This window comes from Zootoca vivipara, chromosome 16 (genome assembly GCF_965207765.1).
Source record: "Zootoca vivipara chromosome 16, rZooViv2.hap1.1, whole genome shotgun sequence".
NCBI lineage: Eukaryota > Metazoa > Chordata > Lepidosauria > Squamata > Lacertidae > Zootoca > Zootoca vivipara.
In genome coordinates this window covers 25126501-25141983 of record NC_142599.1, presented here as the reverse complement: position 1 = coordinate 25141983, position 15483 = coordinate 25126501, and the positions used below count along the sequence as shown (strand labels likewise).

The 15483-nt window shown below is 48.0% G+C and overlaps 1 long non-coding RNA gene across 1 annotated transcript in view; it reads right to left on the bottom strand.

Moving 5' to 3' along the window:
* LOC118076600 (uncharacterized) overlaps positions 1–9772 on the bottom strand; it is a 31212-nt gene extending 21440 nt beyond the window's left edge. Inside the window, exons 1-2 of the long non-coding RNA XR_004691515.3 lie at positions 9430–9772; positions 6133–6237 (exon numbers count right to left, since the gene is read on the bottom strand). This is a non-coding gene — a long non-coding RNA (uncharacterized LOC118076600). The remainder of the gene's footprint in view (positions 1–6132; positions 6238–9429) is intronic.
* Positions 9773–15483: the final 5711 nt, after the last annotated feature.

Genomic DNA, 15483 nt, shown 5'->3' with positions numbered 1-15483 from the left:
AAACTGCTGATCATTTGCAGAGGGACATGAATTTAGGTAGCCGGCTACCCAAATTTTTATTTTCCCCTCCCACATTACTAGAGCAAAGGGAGAAGAGGGGGAAAACTAGTTTCAGGTGAATAAATATGCCTGCTCTTAACTCACACCGTGCGCACAAAACATCCCCCCACCCCTCAAATGTTGAGGAAAGCATTTCCATTCAATGCCATGTGCAGATCCCAAAATGTCCTGTCCTTGGAGCTTGCTCCAATACAAGCTACTAATGCTGACCTAGTTTCTTAAAAATTGACTCAAATAATCAACTAAAACTATAGTTGATTACATTTCTCAGCTCCGTGTTCATCAAAAGCTATCTCTAAATCCACAGAGCTGACCAAGGGCCTCTTCTCCACTTGGCATGTCATGCTGAAGCACATCACTGCAACCTTTGGCCAACTTGGAAAGTCACAATGACTATGTCCTATCTCCCCTGTTGGAGACAGGAAACCTTGAAATACCAGTTGCTGGGAGTTGCTCACACATCCAACTGGTGGTCTTTCACGTAACATCCAAAGCTGCTCCGTTGCCCTTGTGTGCTGGGGCTGATCTCATGGGCTTAAAATTTAAAGGGAGGCAGCAGATCCAGAAGAATTTGAGTTGACGGGTCTAAGGAATGCAGGAATGCCCAAAGCCAGTGCTTAGACCACTAAGCCACCATTGCACCAGATGATTCGGTGCCTTAATTCCCCTCGGCTCTGAATCTGGGGTCACATTGTTCTCCTCCCACCCCTTCTCTGCACAGGCAGATCAAATATAAGTAGAGGAGAGCTTACTATGCAACACAGGGGGGGGGGGTTGCCTAGCCTCAGTGATCCATGCCCTGGCTGGTAACCCTCACTGCTGGACTATTGCTTGAAAATGTGCCTCTGCTTGAAAATGGACTGGAAGTTGTAGTGGGTGCAGAACGCAACTGCCCAGCTGCTGATCAGGGGAATGAAATGGGGTTGTGCGCCAGCAATCCTGAAATCCCTGCAATGCCTGCAAGGGCTCCCCTCTTCCAAGCTGTGTTTGTGCCTCATACTGGCACACGTGCAAACACACACACACACACACACACAGCTTGTTTGTCCAAGAATGTCTTTAAGGTACTTAGAGTCCAGAAACAATGGGAGGGCTTAACCTTAAGTCTAGTCAGTGCCTTCAGAACATGAAGTTTCTCTCTGTTTCATTGTGGGGAGCACTGCATTTTCCTAGTGACAAAACTGGAATCACTTGAGCTTTCCGAAGACGCAGCTTGCCCAGCAACAGAGGAAAGATTTGTGTTTGGGTACCCCAAACTAACTCCACAAGGCCTGTACATTTTGAACACTGCCTGTTAGAGTCAGGATGAATAACTCCAAAGTGGTTGGGCTGAGCTCTGGCCATTGGAATGATCAAACCAGCTTCCAATGCCAACGCAGTCCTGATCTAAACATCAATTATTTCCACGTGTGCCACATCGCTCTCTTGAAACTTGGAGGCAGCTCTCAAGTTTCCCTCTTGAAGACCTGAGCATGGTCTCCCAAGTCAAAAGCCCAGACCTGGAAAATCTAAATATATGTTGACTCCCACAGATTCTTTATGAGGGGCGGCATATGGATCATCAACTCCTGTGACAAAGGACAAGAAGGGAAAACGACATTGTCCATACCTCGTGCAGAGAAAGGGCCTCTCCTTCTAAGGCTACAGAAGTATCTTGGAGACAAACCATCTCATGTTTGTCTGGGACTGTCTCTATACTTCCCCCCCCCTGTAAAGTGGGCTTCTAAGCCAATTTTTCATCACCAAACTGACCTACTTTGCTGCTGAAGCTGGGTGGGGGAGTTGCCTGCCTCTCCTCCGAATTCCCATGCTTGTATCTTCCCCAAATTGTTTGAAAACCTGGATCTGGGAAGCAGAATAAACTCTGCGTGATTTTGTTCACCTTGCTTCATTCCTCCCATTGACCAGATTTGGGGTTCCTTATTCAGAATTTGGGGGAGAGGCATTGTCAGTGTTTACAAAACAAATGCACTCTTCTGATAGCTTATCAGGACATAAGAGCCAGGCTGCTGGGTCAGACGAGAAGCCCATCTATCTAGCCCAGCATCCTATTCTTACAGTGGCCAATCAGATTTCTCAAGGAAGCCCATAGGCAGGGCATGGAAGCAAGGGCCCTCTCTCACTGTTACTGGCAAGAATCATAGAATCATAGAAGGGTAGAGTTGGAAGGGACCCCGTAGGTCATCTAGCCCAACCCCCTGCAAGGCAGGAATCTCAACTACAGCATACATGACAGGTGGTCATCCAACCACTGCTTTAAAAGCCCTGCTGGATCAGGCCAAAGGGGGTCAATCTAGAGCAGCATCCTGTTTCTACAGTCGTCAACCTGCTGCCCCAATGGGAAGCTTGCAAGGAGGACCTGAGAGCTACGATGCTCTCCAAACTTGTGGTTCCCACCAACCAGCATTCAGTGGCATATTGCTTTAAGGAAATAGATTCAGCACCGAGGACAGAGAGCTAACACCGGAGGTCCCTGTTCTTTGTCTTTGTTTCCTGTTATTTCGGACTCCCTCCCCTGCAAAACTCACTCCCCACCACCAGCAGTTCACAGATGAAACTGAAAACACTGTCCTTGTACAAGGAATGCTACCCACCCCCTATTTCACTTCCCTGCCTTGAACATTGTGCTAGTAAGCTTAGCTATAACTGCACTCTTAAAAAGGAAGCTTTAGAAATGGTTTGTCTTGCCACAGCAACAGAGAGTCTTGTGGCACCCTGGAGGCTGACAAATTTACGACAGCATCAGCTTCCGAGTACAACTGGTCACTTTTCTTTTGCATTGTCTCAAGAGATTAAGATGGCTGCTTTTCTGGAATGCACCTTGAAGGCGATCATTCTAGACTGCAGCTGCAAGTTGAAAATACGCAGCAACATTTACTATCTAGATAGGTGCCCGCCCCCTTTTAGAGAGAAGGGGTGATGGGCTGAACCTCAAGAACAGCAAGTCCTAGTGAAAGGCAATTTCCAGCCTCAAATCTCCCCCAAGGGCCAAACTGAGACACAATTGGTGCACTGATTTACCAGGGGCAGGGACCACGGAAGCGGAACGGCTTCAGGCGAGCTGCACTGGGACAGTTGGGGCCTGTGCCAGCCCAGTGCAGCCCAAGTTCGGCAATGGGCCAACTTGTCACTGCTTGCTGAATCCAGGAGCAGCACGTGCTCTGGAACAGGAGGAGCAATGACAGGGAGGGCTCGAAGTATTCTGCCGCCCAAGGGAGAAATTATTCACATCTCCTTTTCAGGGGAGATTTTGTGTTTCCTCTTTGAAGGTTTCCCCCAACTGCTGCCCTTCCCCCTCCTATTCCCTGCACAGTTGAAGTTGCTCTCCCGTTCAGATCTCCAAAGTATGGGGAATCTCTGGCTCTAGGGAGAAGAAAGTGTGGCACAGCAGTACTTGGAATTAAACCCCTTCAGGGAGGAGGGGCATTTAAGAGAGGCACAAGGGCTCACAATCCACATTAAGCCGAGATGTGGACAGCCCTTGGTTTTCATTGCATGAAGCCATCTGGAAGAGGGGCACCATCAGGGAAACTGGAGAGAGACTCATATCATTGCTCCTGTACCTCAGACCCAAGTATGCATCTGAGTGGGGTGGGGGAATATGAGTTGGGGAACCCCTAGTCCTTTGCAGGCAACCTTCTAGGGGTAGCGTCAGAAGCAAACATGGGCAGAGCAAGGGAGGAGATTCTTGTCTTTTCTGCAGAAGGCTCCATCCCAGACGCCATGCAAAAACCAGAGGTTTCTACACACACTCCTCTACTGTCCATTCAGGCAAGCAAGAGACATCATCACAGCTTGGAAATAATAATAAAATAATAATAAAAATAATAAATAATAATAATAATAATAATTTATTTATTTATACCCCGCCCATCTGGCTGGGTTTCCCCAGCCACTCTGGGCGGCTTACAACAGAAAAATGAAATAAAACAATTAAACATTAAAAGCCTCCCTAAACAGGGCTGCCTTCAGATGTCTTCTAAAAATCTGGTAGCTGTTTTTCTCTTTGACATCTGATGGGAGGGCGTTCCACAGGGCAGGCACCACCACCGAGAAGGCCCTCTGCCTGGTTCCCTGCAACTTGGCTTCTCGCAACGAGGGAACCGTCAGAAGGCCCTCAGTACTGGACCTCAGTGTCCGGGCAGAACGATGGGGGAGGAGACGCTCCTTCAGCTCCTTCATACTGGACCGAGGAAACACATACCAGCCAGGCAGAAGCACCCAAAAATTGTGTGCAATGGGACCAGCAAGGAGTGTGGTCTAGGAAGAGTTCCAGGGGCCAGGCAGAGAGTCCTGGAGGGCCGCATTCAGACCCTGTTCCCCACCCCTGCCTTGGGAGCTTTTCCTGATGATCCTGGAAATTTTGCCCTCGGGTTTTCCTGAGCCCCACCCCAGAACCCCGGGCTGCACTGCCTCCTTGGGTTGGGGTTCAGCTGGGTTCTTTAGCATAAAGAGCTCCTCCCATCCGAAGCAAAGGGACTTCGACCTGTGACTCTTGAGCAGGCACCCCCAAACTTCGGCCCTCCAGATGTTTTGGACTACAATTCCCATCATCCCTGACCACTGGTCCTCTTAGCTAGGGATCATGGGAGTTGTAGGCCAAAACATCTGGAGGGCCGCAGTTTGGGGGTGCCTGCTCTTGAGCATCAGCAAACTGTGGACTGTGCTACGAATCATGCAACAGCCTCTGGTGTGCAACCCCAGATCGACTCCTGCGTAGGATTTATTACACCCACCACCGCTACCCACTCCAATCCTAGGCAAATCATAGCTGCCAAGTCTCCCGTTTTCCCCGGGAAATCCCCATTTTTCCAGCTGTTCCTAGCTGAAAAAACAATTTTTTTTGTTTTCCCCCGGTTTATTCTGGCGTGGTGGCCATTTTGGAACTGGGCGGAGCATGCTCAGAAGCGACTTTTGATGCTGCTCTGCCCAGTTCCAAAATGGCTGCAGTGCGACTTCTGGCGGTCTGCTATTTCCGACCCGGTTCCCTTATTTCTCTGACAGCAACTTGGCAGGTATGAGCCAAATGTCAACTGCAACCACCCCACTGTTTTCAGTAGTGTTCCCCCCCTCCCTAAAACATGCTTGGGACAACAGCTTTAGAAAGAAACACAAGGCCTTTTTGCAGGAGGTGGGAGAGGAAAGGCCATATGTTGCAGCCTCTGATCCTGGCATGATTCCCCGCCCCCAAGTCCTGAGGATGGAGTTTACCATCTAAAATTTCACTTCTATGTGCCTACACCCACTAGCTTAGCCTCCTCCCCACAACCTGTGCCCTCCAGGTGTTTTGGACTGCAACTCCCATCAGCCTCTCGCAGCACAGTCATGTTGCCCCCATGGTTCCAGCCAGCACAACCATGTGGGCTGGGGGTTGATGGGAGTTGTGGTCCGAAATCTCTGGAGGGGGAAATGTTGATCCAAACAGATTTGGGTGGCACCTCAAAGCAGTTTACAAAAAGAATAAGACAATAAAATTAACAGTAAAAACAGTTAAAAACAGCTATTTAAAACGTTTAAAAAATTAAAAACACTGATAAACTAAAAGCAGATCTAAACATTCTGTTCTCTGGGTGTACTTGTCTAAACAAAACTGTTCTTATAAATATGGAATTGGTATTACGTGTCATCTGTAGCACTGCCAGTTCTGCAGATTGAAGCTATTGAATAGGCATATAATGGGGAAGGAATTTGGAATCTAAATCAAGGGGCAGGAGGTACAGCATTCAGATCCCTGCACTACAAAATATTCTAGGATTTCTTAGTTTTTAATGTGTTCATTATTGCAAGGAAGAACTAACAGTAATTCTAGGATTAAATAATTAATTCCACATACGTATTTTTACACACACACACACGTACACCATGGAGAATTATTCCCTCTTCTGCCTATTTTGTGTGAACTACTACTCAATTTAATACTTCCTTTAAAATTAAGAAAACTCACTCCTCTGTTGTATAAGGGTGGCAAGATTCCCTGTAAAAGTGCACCAGTAATAATTATTATTCTTTCCCAATTCTGCTCCACCAAAGCTCTACAATATATTTCCAAATAATTGGGGAAACCACACTGACCGTAATTCCAGGGAATTCAGATGACAGCTGGAAGTCCAAAATTTCCTTCTAGAAGAGAGTCAGAAGAATGCAGACGTGATACGAGGTTCCCCGTAGGAGCAACTTCTTGGGATAATCCAGGTCAGCGAGAAAGAAAAGACCAAGAGAGAATTAGAAGAGCCTCGTAAAAATTTTAGGGACATAGGAAACTGCCTTATATATAGGTCTGACCATCTAGCTCTGTATTGTCTACATTGACAGGCAGCACCTGCCTTCTGCATACAAAGCACTGAGCTATGGCCCTTCCTCTGAGGCAGTGACAGCAAGCAAGGCAGAAAAGCAAGAGTGCCGGAGGCGTTCAGGGGTCAGCAGTGGTGCCCCTGCCAGAGTGGGCGCCCACTCTGTTGGCATGTGCCTTTGTCTGATGCCAGCCCTGAGGGCATGCCTTCCCCGCATTAAGCATTTAAAGCCCTTTATGGCCTAGGACCCTCATACTTATGGGACCATCTGCCCCGCAGAGGACCTTAAGGTCCATAAAGAGTAACACCTTAGAGGTCCCGGGCCCGAAGGAAATCAGATTAGCCTCAACTAGAACCAGGGCCTTCTCAATACTGGCCCCGACCTGGTGGAACACTCTGTCTCCTGAGACCAGGGCCCTGCGGGACCTGATTTCTTTCCGCAGGGCCTGTAAAACAGAGTTGTTCCACCTGGCATTTGGCCTGGAGCCAACCTGATCCCTTCCCCATTTTCCCTTTCTTTTTCCCTTTTGTATGAGGCTGCATTTTTATTTATTTTAATGTATTTAGTATTGTTGAGTTGTATTTTAACTAGTTGTTTTATATTTGGTGTTAGCCGCTCTGAGCCCGGCCTTGGCTGGGGTGGGCAGGGTATAAATAAAATTTTATTTATTATTATATTTTTATTATTATTCCACTTGCTAACTAGTTCCTCCAGGATCTCCTTGTCTTCTCATCCTGACATACTTCAAGTGTCCCTGAAAAGCAGAGGCTCTTTCCTTCAGGCTGGTGAAAAGCTGGCAGGAAGGAAGGCAGAGAGTAACTTCTTCCCGTGGTGATGGTTCCAGATGCCACTTCCAAGCAGGTATTAGGCTGGGACCATGCACCAAGCTATATGGACCAATAGACCATTTGTCTAAAAAGCATCATCACCATCATCATCCACCCATCTGACTGGCTTGCCCCTCCCACTGGGAGGCTTCCAGAAAAATATTAAAGCACAGTAAAGCATCAAATATTTAAAACAGCCCTAGATCCCTAGGTGTCTTCTAAAAGCTGGCAGATGGGAGGCGCTTCCTATCTGCATGTGGATAAATATATGATATATGATATAAATACAGTAGTACCTCGGATGTTGAATGGAATCCGTTCCGGAAGTCTGTTCGACTTCCAAAACATTCGGAAACCAAGGCGCAGCTTCTGATTGGCTGCAGGAAGCGCAGAAGTCATGTTGGACGTTCGGGTTCCAAAGAACGTTCGCAAACCGGAACACTCACTTCTGGGTTTGCGTCGTTCAGGAGCCAAAACATTCGACTCGCAAGGCGTTCAAGATCCAAGGTACAAATGAATGGTAAAGGGACTTATAGGTATTCCCCCCCCTTTTCTCTCCTTACTTTTTCTCTCTCTTTTCTCTCTTTTTTAATATTCTTGTTCTGTAGAATAGTTTGATTCTTATTGTTTTGTGTATTATTATTTTTTAAAATCATTTATTTACTTTTTAAAAAACTTCCCAATACAGGGCTGCCTTCAGATGCCTTCTAAAAGTTGTATAATGATCTATCTCCTTGACATCTGACAGGAGGGCGTTCCACAGGGCAGGCGCCACTACTGAGAAGGCCCTCTGCCTGGTTCCCTGTAACTTCACTTCTCAGAGGGAGGGAACCACCAGAGGTGGACCTGTGTCCGGACTGAACAATGGGGGTGGAGACGCTCCTTCAGGTATACGGGGCCAAGCTGCCTATGGCAGAAGCACTTTCCCCAATGGGGTCTCTGGTTAAAGCCGACTAATGGAAGCCAATCAAGCCAGCTCATTTCTCAACTCCAAAATCTATGGGAGAGAATTGTGCCACAGTGGCAATGATCACTAACAGGCCTGTTACCAGAAATGTGCTCATTGTTGTGGTAGCTAAGGAGAAGAGCCCAAAAAGCAAATATACTGTATACTAAACCCATCATATTCTATGTTTTAGCATTTACTTCCAGTGCAATCTCATAGAATTGTAGAGTCTAGTCCAGTGATGGGCAACCTTTTAAGCTTGGTGTGTCAAAATTTGCCAAAAACCCGAACATAACTCGGGTGGTGTGTCACTTGGAGGAAAAAAACCATGATTTCACGATATTTATAGTTCAAATAACAAAAATGTATAATTGTAATATATAACTGTATTTAATAAACCAAAAGCTAATTTTTTAACTTATTTTTTTTAAAAAAAATCAAAAAATATTTAGAAAGGGGAAAAAATAAGGCAAAACCCAGAGATCTTTCCCAGTGGGACTCTGGGCTCAGGCCTTCCTCCAACGGGTCTGCCGCTGGGGAGGTGGGCTCGGGTTAGGCCTGTGCCTCCTTGTGGCCCTCTTCAGCCCACCTCTCCCCTCACTCAGCTATGCTTGCGTGGCGGCGGGGCAACAGGAAGTGAGGTTGAAGATCCGTGCAGTAGCCGAGGATGAAACGCCCTTTTCAGCATGCGGCTGCGTGTCACCGAAAATGGCTATGCGTGTCAGTGCTGACACGCGTGTCATAGGTTCGCCATTACTGGTCTAGTCTTAACTCCCTGCAATGCAGAAATCACATCTAAAGAATCTCACACATGTCTATAGTGGTACTAGATAGGCATGTGCACTGCAAAGTTTTTGGCACTTACTTAAGACTTGGTTCGCACAGCCTTTCTATGATGCCTCTCTCATTGCTCATTCACATCAATGTGTTATGATGTTTTATTGCCGTTTTGCGGGTTTTATTCCATGCCCCACTTTGGAATTCCCCATGATACGTGGTATCCGAGTAATTGCTATGCTGTGTGTGCTCCCTACAGATGTGCTACCCTTTAAACCTTTGCAATGTAGCTTCCATGGAACATGAAAAGTCAGCAAAAGGGGCCTGTCAGTGGGGGAGGAAGCCAGGGTCAGGGAGCTCCCTCCTTCCCCCTGGCCACAGCAGTCTGAATCACAACGGCAAAGCAAGATCTAGCCACACAACATCATCAAACATCAGGCCTCATGTGGCTGTTACTCCACAGCTGCATCTAACCACAGCTACTCCAAGGATGAAAATGAAATGGGTTTGGGACTTCAAAATGCTTACCTCCAGCTTCTAGCATACAGAAATGAGACTTTCTCTTTCTCTCCGTTTCCACATCTTCGATTCACTGCATGAGCATCAAGAGGGCTTTTGTTTCCGTCTCTGTTTTCTTAGAGAGCTTCCCTTTTCCTTTTCTAAAAGTCTTCTCTCTTCTCCTCCTCAGGCGTGTAATGGGGTTATTTTTACTTTCGGTTATCTAGCTTTATGAAGACTTGACCCCACTCATACAGCTAGATAACCAAAGATAACAACCAACCCCGGCTTATCTACTTCGCCAGCAAGGGCAGCAGCGCCAGGAGGAGGAACAGACCTCCCTTTCTTCTCCAGGTCTTTCATTTTGGGGTCTCTTGGTTGGGGGGAAAAAAGGAAGGGAATGAATGTATTATCACACAAACCCATCCATTTGCCACCATTTCATTTTTCTCAACCCCAAAGGACAGCGCCCCAGAAAATATGAATTATTGTGAGGGTGTGTGCTGGATTTTGTCTACAACGCTGAGGGTTTCTTTTCCTTCTTTCTTTTTTAGCTAAAGTCCTGTGGCCCCGTAAAGATGGACACATTTATTACGGCAAAACCTTTGCAAAACACTGTTCACTGTTAGACGCAAGAAGGGTTCTCTTGGGTTATATGCAAACATATGGTTGGGAGAGGGCATATAAAAAGTGAAGTAGGGGGAAATGAAATATGTATATATATATATAGAGAGAGAGAGAGAGAGAGAGCGCTAAATAAAAATACAGTTTAAATAAAATAAAAACTTCAGCACATTAATGTGCACACCCCCCCCCCCGGAAAATTTAAATTGAGGATCTGATTAAAACTTCTCATTTAAACTTCTATATTTTTTCATGCAGGTTGTATTATAAACATCATGGTTTGGCCTCCTTTCCCCCATTTAAATGTACATCACACATAAGAACACATACCGTAGGAAGGAAATAAAATTAACAGTGCAAACCTAACCATTTCAATGCAGAGGGAAATCCTATTGAATGTGCTCCCAGGTAAGTGGTGATAGGACTGCAGTCTGAAGGCATCATCCTACACATGTCTACTCGTGAGTATATTTGCTTTAAAACTTGGTTTCGCCTGTTTTTTACATCTGTATGCTGCAATGTGCCCTAGAACGTTATGCAAAGGGGTGCATAGGATTGCAGCCTATTTAGCCAAAATGAAAATCGGAGGCTTGTCGATTCTGCTGGTGAAGCACGCGTAGCTGCAAACGTGCAGCATCAAACACGCCGACAGAATCCAGAGGTTATCTAGTCTAACTGCTTTAGCTTTGCAAGAGCCATCAACACATCCCCACGGCTACATTTACAAACCCAAAGATCATGCCCCATCTTTGACTCTGCCCCTGCACAGAGGGGAGAAAAAGAGCCCAGGGGGGAAGGAAAAGAAAAAAAAGGTCGAGGGTTGGTTTTTTTTCTTTTTGTTCAATTCGCTGGCTGCTTTTGCAAAACAATTCACACCACTCAGGAAAACGGTTAGGTTAAAAAGCAAACAAGCCTAGAACTACTCCTCCCTCCAGATGTATATACAGTACCACCCAAATCTCATCTTTTCAAAATGTTGCCAGGGCTTCAGCCAAAAATGCTCCCTCTCAAATAGGAACCTTCATCTACGAAGCCCCACAGAAAAAGGTCGGGCCCAAGAGGAAGAAGGTTGTCTCCTTGCCAATATTCCATTTTATCCCCACCCCCCGCTTCGTTTTACACCCTGCAGTTACCGAACAAGCTCAGTCTTTAACGGGGTGCTTTTTTTAAAAAAAAAGTGGGAGATTCCCCTCTTTAAATTTTAAAAACACTTTAAAAACACTTCCCCGCTTTCTCAGAGGCACGCACTACTTGCGTTTACTTTTAGAAGGAAGGAAGGATGGGGAAAACTTAACAGCAGATTCCTGTCTTTCTTAAGCTTCGCTATCCCTCTGTAGGAGACAGTCCCCGTTTCCTGGGGTCCCTATCTCAGGGTGCATGTCTTCAACCAGCTAGTCGTTACCTACTTCCTGAGGTTTCTAGAAGCTAAAATCGCAGACCGAGCAGCCTTGATCCTTCGCAAAAGGCTCCTTTCTCAAGCGCTGCCTATCCAGGTACGGGAAAGCTCTGCCAGGTCTTTTGAACCAAGGACCACCAGAACCGGGACCAGAGGAACCCATCGGTTAAATCATGAACCTTGTGCAGGATTCAGGCTTCTCTTGGGAGGAGCGGGATGAAGGCAGAGAAGCCGTTTCCCGAGCGCGCAAGGGCAGCCCTCTTTTCGCCTGTGAGACTACAATATATAATTTATATTTATATACCATATATTCTCAAGCCGCTCTCCATCCTTTACGGACCCCAGGGCGGTGGGGAGAGGAGGCATGAGCCATAGCAAAAAGAAATTTTGTTTCTTAAAATCGTGCAAAAATAGATTTCCAAACAATTAATAGAGCCTCTAACAGACTGAACTGTCAAAACGTTGCAGGGTATGAAGATGTGGACTGGGCAGGAGGGAAGCTCCCTCTTCCTGGCGCTGCAGCGCGATCCTCGCCACGCTTGCTCCGAAGTAAATCGAATAAAATTCAACGGGGCTATAGGATCACTTTCGCGGCCCAAACGGAGGCAGGCTTAGCTACAAAATTCGCAGATCCGCCACCGCAATGAAATGAAATGAAACGAAACCCGCCGCCGCCCGGGTCCCAGCAAGAAACTCGCTTCTTGAACTTACGCGGACGGAGGGAAAGCCGCGCGCAGCCTTCGCTCCGATTAAGATGGGCGTTGGATCCCGCTGCGCCTGGGGGTCCCAGGCACCACGACCCCCGCCCTCCTTTTCCTTTCTCCTCCTCCGCCCAGGAAGGCACGATCCCCCGAAGAGCAAGGCTGCGGCCGAGCGAGAGCGCGAATTCTGCGCGCCCTGCGGAGCGGGAGAGGGACCAGCGCAGCTCCGGCCTCTGGCAAGCACTTTCCCTGCTGCCCGCAGCTCCTCCGTTGAGAGAGAAAAGCAGGAGGCGGAGGAGCGAACGACCCATTCATTCTTTCACACTCGCGCCCCACTCGCCCGCTGCCGATTGGCTCCCTGCGGCTGACGTCACCCGTCCTGATTCTCTCGTCGCCCCCGCCCCCCCCAGCTCCGCAATCTCTCGCTCTCTCTCCCTCCGCAGCTGCCCCGCCAGTTCCTCAATGGAGCGAGCGAGGGCCGTAAATATTAGAGTAGAGCGCAACATCCGAAAGGAAGTGCATTGTCGAGCGTCTAAATAGGAGTCCATTCTTATATACCGCGTCAGACCACGGCAAGGCTTTCGTTTGCTTACTATTGCATTTCTGTATCTCGCCTTTTTCTCCATCGAGCACATGATTCTGCCCCACCTCCTCATTTAATCCCCACAACAACCCTGAGAGGTAGGTTAGGCTGAGAGGGAGTTATTGGGCTAAGGAGCGAGGGTTTGACCCTAGTCTCCCAGGTCCTAACACTAATCCTAAACACTTTGCCACAAGCAGCCTTCAGGAAAACCCTTTGCCATCACTGGCTGCCGATTGGCTAGGTTCAATGTGCTGATTTGGGCGCATAACGCCACATACGGTTTGGGACCCCAGGATGCCCGAGAGATCGCCTCAACCCTTATATATACTCTCCTGAGCCGGTGAGCCTCTTGCAGAATCTGCTCTCTGCATGATGTAGGAACCGGGCCTTGGTGATGGTGGTTTCCTAACCCTTTTCAACTATATTAGGTAAAGGGACCGCTGACCATTAGGTCCAGTCGTGACCGACTCTGGGGTTGCGGCGCTAATCTCGCGTTTAACTAAGCCGCTTCTGGGGAACCAGAGCAGCACACGGAAACGCCGTTTACCTTCCCGCCGGAGCGGTACCTATTTATCTACTTGCACTTTGAGGTGCTTTCAACCTGCTAGGTTGGCAGGAGCAGGGACTAAGCAACGGGAGCTCACCCCGTCGCGGGGATTTGAACCGCCGACCTTCTGATCTGCAAGCCCTAGGCTCTGGGTTTAACCCACAGCGCCATCCGCGTCTCTAGAAACTATATTAGACAGGCGCCATCTCCGTTGTATTTCCAGCGCCTCCTGAAAACCTTCCTCTTTAACATGCCGTTTAAATCTAGAGCTTTCTCAACCAGCACTGGGAATTGTTTGGAATATATTTTTGTTGCTTTCTGCCGCCCTGGGCTCTTTGCAGAGAAAATGCGGGGTACAGATTCAATGAATTACTTTTAATTGGAGGTCGGACCTGGGAACTTTTCCGGACAAAGCAGGCGCTCTAGTACACATGTTTCTGACCAAAAGGCAAATTTAAATAGGAATCTGCCCTATTCTGCGTCAGACTGTTGGTCCACCTGACGAAACGTGGTGAGAGCCAGCGTGGTGTAATGCCAGGCTACTAGGACTTAGCAGACCAGGGTTCAAATTCCCACACGGCCATGAAGCTCCCTGGGTTTGACCTTTGGCTAACCCTGTCTCTCAGCCTAACCTACCTCACAGGGATGCTGTGGGGATTAATTAAAGAGAGCGGGGAAACATTTGCTCCACTCCTTGGGACAAAAAGGTGGGGTATAAATGTAATTAATAAATAAAAGCCCTGCTGTGCCTAAAGGTGGCATATAAATTTAACAAATATTTACATAAGCAAATCACAGAATTGTCCAGTTGGAAGGGACCACGAGGGTCATCTAGTTCAATCAATCCCATGCTATGCAGGAATCTTTTTGCCCAACGTGGGGCTCGAACCCAGGACCCTGAGATTAGAAGTCTCCTACTCTACCGACTGAGCTGCTCCATCATAAATGCGGGGATTGAACCTGGGACCTTTTCAGGCAAATCGCAGGTTGAGCCACCGAGCTGCTGCTCTTCCTACTTCCTTAACAAGGATACAGAAAACTGGGGTGGGTACATCTCCCCCTGGTGCAGGGCAGCCTTTGCTTCCTGTTGTTGCCCGTCGAAAATCAAAGCGAAGAGAAAGGAGGAGGAGAGCTTTTAGCTTGCACCTCTACGCGCCTTTATCTGGGAGCAAACTCACTGAATTCAACCAGGAAAGCATGCATAGGTCCGGCTGCGCAGGCGCGAACACAAGCCACCACCCCCTTCCCTTTTAATTCCAGTAAATACTCTTGAGTAAATGCCGTGGCCTTGAGTCTGCCCCGGCGAGGCAACAGCGAGGAGCCTTATGGAATCCGGCGGACACAGGCCGCAGCCCTCGTGCGTCATCAGTGGAAGGAATCGCGCAGAAACTGGATGAGGGGAGGGGGAGAGACTCGCTTCTTAAAAGCCATGGCCTCCTGGCCCCATAGCTAACATGCACACCTCCATCCCAAAGGGGCTGCGTTGCCCAGGAGTCAGGACTCGCGCAGCCTTCTGGGCCTCACCGGAGTCCTCGCCCCTCGCGCGCTCCCCAACCTAGCTTTAATAAAGCGCCTCCTTGCCTTTGAAAGTTGCAGCTTATGTGATATGGAAGTGGGTGCGGGCGGGAGGGATGCTGCGTCTAAGGAAAGATGAGGGAGATCTTGTACACCTCTCCAAGGGCACGATCCGCCGGGGGTGAGGGCTCATCCACCGGTGTCAGCAGGAGCCTCTTGCCGGTGGATTGGGTCCCTAAATGATTGGCCTGGATTTAAGATGCAAAGGCTTCTTTCCCCACTCACCGAGAGGCTTCTTCCGACCTCCGACCGCTCAGAGTGTCGACATTTCAGATGCCACCCCCACTATTGAGGTAGCGATCGAGAGAGAGATGTTTATTATAGTAACTACACTAATATACGTATTGCAGATAGTAGCCATACAGACTTTCAGTATTTTATAAGGTGGTTATTGTATGGCCCCCACTGGCTCGAATTTTTCAGATAGATAGATAGATAGATAGATAGATAGATAGATAGATAGATAGATAGATAGATAGATAGATAGATAGATGTGCTACTTGGGAGGAGGTTCCGTTGCACGGTGGCCTTTCCTTCCCGGTCTACATACCCACGCAGAACAAATCTCACGGTTTGTGTTGGGAAGAATATCCCCCGACTCCCGATCATTTCTCTGGAGCAGGATTTTCAAAAATCCCTCCATTCAAACCCGTCTTAA